Source organism: Sinocyclocheilus rhinocerous, unplaced genomic scaffold (assembly GCF_001515625.1).
Source record: "Sinocyclocheilus rhinocerous isolate Xijiao unplaced genomic scaffold, SAMN03320098_v1.1 scaffold779, whole genome shotgun sequence".
Lineage (NCBI taxonomy): Eukaryota > Metazoa > Chordata > Actinopteri > Cypriniformes > Cyprinidae > Sinocyclocheilus > Sinocyclocheilus rhinocerous.
In genome coordinates, this window is record NW_015652150.1 from 688420 (window position 1) to 694458 (window position 6039).

Sequence of the window (6039 nt, forward strand, 5' to 3'; positions counted from 1 at the left end):
GGGGACACTATACTGTCAACAAGCACCGTCCTTCGGATGAGACGTTAAACCGAGGTCCTGACTCTCTGTGGTCATTAAAAATGGATGCCCAGGATGTCCTTTGAAAAAGAGTAGGGGTGTAACCCCGGCATCCTGGCCAAATTCGCCCATTGGCCTCTGACCATCATGGCCTCTAACCTTCCCCATATCTGCTGATTGGCTTCATCACTCTGTCTCCTCTCCACCAATAAGCTGGTGTGTGGTGGGCGTTCTGGCGCAATATGGCTGCCGTTGCATCATCCAAGTGGATGCTGCACACTGGTGGTGGTTGAGGAGATTCCCCCTTTCTATGTAAAGCACTTTGAGTGCCCAGAAAAGTGCTATATGAATGTAAGGAATTATTTATTATTATTCTATGGTATCCATAAACGGCGATTGAGTGTCGCACAACTCTGACTGAAATTCAATGACATCAAGGCTGTAATATGATTGGTTATTAAGGCACACATGATCCAAGTTGACTGTTACGCTTTCTCCAATAGTAAGTAATACAGACCCTCATATCTCCCAAAAGTAAGACAATCTCTGACCCAACGCTGTGTAGCTATGATACAATGGGAGCACCCCTTGAGTGTGCTGATTGTCTGAAGCCCATATGGAATCATGCCTATTCATTGGCTGATGGTGCAGGCACCACCTCGACATCACTACGTCACCCACTCTAATAGTAGTGACCGCACCATCCACTACTCAGATTTTCTTCCTTCAGAAGTGATTTATCTGGCCCACATTTGGCTTATTTTTTTGGTTTCTCTTTTGCACTTCAGCGACTGCATTCAGTGGAAGTTCATCGTTTCTCTTCGTGGTGAAGTGCTATGGAGTTGCTTTCGCTTTATCACAAACGACCACCCACACAGTAAGTGTGTTAAATGTATGGGTTTCTCTTTTTACGGCGCTTTTAACTGTATATTTTATGAAAGTGCGGATTCCGCCTCCTATTGATAGACGTGGTTGAGATTCCAATCAGGAAAGACCTGTTGTCTCAACTCCAGGGCAGGATCTGGCACACTCGGCCCCGAGATTTGGAGGCTATGGGTGTGGCCGATCAAGGGCGATCAGCTGTGACCTCTGGACTTCCTGTGGACACTAAGGAAACCACTGATAATGCTAGGGCTCCTTCTACTAGGAGGCTTTATTATTCCAAGTGGAAGGTTTTGAGTTGAGGTGAGGTGTTCGGCTCATGCAGTGGACCCTTGCCTGATTGGTTCAGTGCTGGAGTTTCTGCAGAAGAGCGGCTGCTACCACCTTGAGAGTTTATGTTGCAGCTATCACTGCTCACAGGTATGCAGACAGAGTCCCCCTAGGTAGACATTGTTTGGTCTCTTCGTTTATGCGAGGGGTTAGGTGTTTGAGGCCGGTGTGCCCTGTCAGTGTTCCTTCCTGGGTCTTGTCTATCGTCCTGGAGGGCTTATTGGAGTCGCCGTTTGAGCATTTGGAGTCAGCTCCTGAATGCTCCGGGCCTTGTTAAGGTATTCCTACAGCCCAGACCTGGTTATGTCCCCAAGGTCTTGTCCATGTTATTTTGCTCCCAGGTGGTCGTGCTTCACTCCTTCTGTCCTCCTCCTTTTGCTTCTGTTGAGGACGAGAGGATTCACCTGCTCTGCCCTGTTCGAGCTTTGAAGCTCTATGTGGACCGCTCTAGCCAATGGCACAAGTCCTCTCAATTGTATTTTGGTGCTGGCCACAGAATGCTCACCGCAGCAAAACATAGGATTTCTCATTGGGTAAGGGACGCTATCTCACTTGCGTATGAGGTGCGAGGTCTCTCTTCACTGCTAGGTATTCAAGCTCATTCTACCAGGAGTGTTGCTTCCTCTCAAGCTTTTTTCAGAGAAGTTCCCCTGGAGGATATCTGTGTGGCGGCAGGATGGTCCTCTCCTCAGCCCTCACCCGCGACGTTCTCTTTCAGATTTCCTGCCGTAACTTCTTTACGGCCTGACATCGTCCTCTGGTCCATCGTTACTAAGACAGTCATCATGGTCGAACTGAGTATCCCATGGGAGGAGGGGCTGGAGGCGGCCTTTGAGCGGAAGAAGGAGAGGTACATGGACCTGGCAGCTGTGTGCTCTCAAGCCGGGTGGAGGGTCCTTACCTTCCCGGTAGCAATCGGCTGCAGAGGCTACATCGGAACGTCTACCCAGCGGCTCTTGGAAGTCTCTGGGCACCACCGGCTGTGAACAAAAGAGGGCACTCAGAAATCTGGCAGAGGAGGCAGAAAGAGGGAGTTTCTGGCTTTGGCTCCGTAGAAGGGGATAGAACATGGGGCAAACAGAGATCCTAGGACCAGCTGCGGGGGGCGGCAGGGAGACGTCACTGTCACTGAGATGTGTGGGGTGAAGCATTCACTGAAACATCAGTGTCTCATTCCATATTCAGAAAATATGGATTACGTGAGTAACCTGAGACGTTTTCTTACTCAACTGTTTAAATTCTCTTAAGACATAATTGACTGTGTTTACAAGGATATTTTGACAAATTTTTGTGTGTATTTGTCCTTTCAAATGCAAAAAGACATGGAAGAGGACTCAGTTCAGTATCATGCACTATACAGTATGAGAGGCGGCTTTCTGTGTGCACGTCTTGCATGTGTGTGCAGCAGAGAAAACAGCACGTGAGTCTTCTTCACTTGAATGGTTTAAAATCACATTAAAATCACTTTTTCTGTGTGCACGCTTTGGATGTGTGTGCAGTACATAAAACAGAGCGTGAGTATTCTTGTGCTTAAATAGTTTAAAGTCATATTAAAATGGAACTGATAAGAGGAATCAAATAAATTTTTTTTTTTTATAACAAGTATCCGATTCCTGATCTTAAGTATCCGATTCCAGAATTGGAATCAGTTTTTGATTCCCAAACCTAGTTATGGGTTAACATGTTAAATACAATTCTCTTTTTTCGTTCTACCAAAAATATACCTGAAGACCTCCGTTGCTATAGTAAAAAACTACACTTTTATGTGCATCTGATTGACAGATAAATAATGGTTTATCTGTCAGAAAGATGCACGTAAAAATGCATGCGCTCTTATTTCAATGTTGTTGTTAATGTTGAGGTTATTTCAGCTTCGTATGGAGTTTGCTTCGTACATTTAGTTTAACTGCACTGTTAAAGAGGGCGAGCATTACCATTCAGCTGAACTGTGTGCATGCATTTTAGACACTTACATAGTTCTTGCTCCGTCCATGCAATAACTGCTTCCTTCTGTCAACCCAGTTTACTTAAACTGCTGAGTGCTCTGGTAATATCAATGGTATAACCCTGTAGCGTCTGGACCACTCAAACACACAATATATATTTTGTTAGCTAGATTTAACAAATACTCTGTAACACCCCAGGAAGCCGAACAGGCCCCTGGTTCCATAGCAACACTGACACCAGATACATTTACGATCTAAAGGAATGTGAGCAGAGACTCTCATTTCAGGAGCTGTCAAAATTACAAAATTTAAAATCAGAGCACAATACTTTATTTTTATTAAACTCAAGTAAAAGTAAAAGTACCACAATTTAATTATACTCAATAAAGTAGAAATACATTGGAAAATGCTCTCAAGTACTGTAACGAAAGTATTTGTAATTAGTTACGTTCCACCTCTGATCATATAAAATGTTGGACCACACAAAAATTCTACCAAAAACAGCTTTTAATTAAATTCTGTCTGTTGGGACAAACAGTTGTAAATAATAAATATTTTCATTTTTTTAATATATATATATATACTATAACGTACTATATAAAGTATATTGCATATAAATTTACAGTGGCTTTTTCTTCTTAATCTTGATTTTGGGTTCACTTTAACGTTTCTTTAAAATATACAAATTAAATAATGGAAATTATATAAAAAAAAATTTATATGCACTAAAGCATACAAATGTTTAAGCATTACCTTTTACTTCAAGGATGTATTAAATTGATTAAAATTGACAGGAAATACATTTATAATGTTACAAAAGATTTCTATTTCAAATTTGAACTTTCATTGAACTCAGGCCCGGCTCCAGAATCAAATCGGGTTCTTCTTAAATTAGTGAGGGTGCTGTAACTATATATATATAAAGAGCGCTCCGTTCATAATCACTAAAAAGCTATCATTCATCTCAGTTCATCGCGATCTCACAAAGATACGTTATTATCAATAAAGTTCTCTACGCTGCATAACACGTCAACACTTTGTTATAATGAGATGATTCGTGCTGAACACAATACCAGAACAAAAACTCCGGCGATTTCAGCGGTTGAGTGCATTCTAACTTAAAAGCCTCTGATTTAAAGGGGTCATATGATGTTGCTAAAAAGAACATTATTTTGTGTATTTGGTGTAATGAAATGTGTTTATGCGGTTTAAGGTAAAAAAAAAACACATTATTTTCCACATACTGTACATTATTGTTTCTCATCTATGCCCCGCCTTTCTGAAACGCATCGATTTTTACAAAGCTCATTGGTCTGAAAAGCGAGGTGTGCTGTGATTGGCCAGCTATCCAGTGCGTTGTGATTGGCCGAATACCTCAAGCGTGTGATGGAAATGTTACGCCCCTTACCATACTGTGATGCCGTGTCCCGGCCAGAGCGACGAGACAAAAACATTAAAACCCATTATAAACTAGGCATCCATCCAGCATCCAGTGGGGACATAATTACGGATTATAATGACTTATACTGTCTTTTTACGCCTTGCGTTGCATCGCGCCGCGTAAACATAAAACCATGTCTGCATTTGTGATCGGAGAATCTTGTATTAAAATGAAAAGCAGCTATTTTAATTTGTAATCATATTTCATAATATTACTGTTTTTACTGTATTTTTGATAATAAATGCAGCCTTGGTGAGACTTCTTTCAAAAACATAAAAAAATCTTTCTGACCCCAAATGTTTAATTTATAGTAAAATATAAGTAAGTAATTGATTAAATAATCACCACATATATGATTCTTTTCTGAAAAATGTGTACAGTCGATAATAATATATTTTAAGATTTTTTTATTTTTTTCCTTTCTGGGTCATTGGGTTTGAATTTCCGTGATATGCTTAAGTGCACACAGCGAGGATGTGATTGCAGCGTGAGGGTGTGTAATTGGAGGTGTCGAGCCACCAACACCAGGTTCTCATGCCTGACTTGCACCATGGAATGGAATGGACTGTACATGAGGGTCTACGTTAACCGTGGCCAGGAAATACGCAAGAGACTGAATTCTTGATTTCTCCCCCATGATTCCTCAAAGACCATCACCCCTATTGAGTCAGACAAATCTGTGCAGGTAAACATGACCCCTGGAGGCTAACCTTGGCTGAGGAGGCGTCGCACCTGTCTTTGGCCCACAGGTGAAGAAGCTAAACAGGCCTTAGCCCAGAGCACCCAGGCTTCTGAAAACCCCAGTCAGGAAAGATCCTGTCCTCTGTAAACCCTGTATTACGGATGCGGTGTGCTGGGCACACAAGAGCAGATGTGTTTTAGATCTGAAGAACATCAGTAAAAGGGTGATGCAGCGTAAAGACTGAGTAAATCTGTGCTCGTGCAGTGGACTGTGTGCTTTTCTATATGTCTTTTTTTCTATATGTACTTTGTGTGTATGTGAACAAACCAGAAAGTACAGTATTCGTTCAACACTTGCTAAGATAGATATTCTGTTACCTAGATCAACTAACTTTGTGGAACTTACTTTTAATTCAATTCTGTCCTTACTGGGACAAACTGTTGTATATTGTTTATTACCATATGTAATGTATACATTTAATATAAACTAGATAGATAGATAGATAGATAGATATTTTTTATAATTTTCTTAATCTTGATTTCATGTTTACATTGAGTTTCCATAAAAATTATACAAATTAAATGTAAAATTATTTATATACATTACTGTTCAAATTTTTGGGTCATAAGATGGATGTACCCTGAATTTTAAAATGTTCTTTGTAAATCATATTTATTTGGAGTTTACCATCCTTATTCTTTTGATGAATGCACTTGGAAAGGTTGACAGTTGCGCATTTT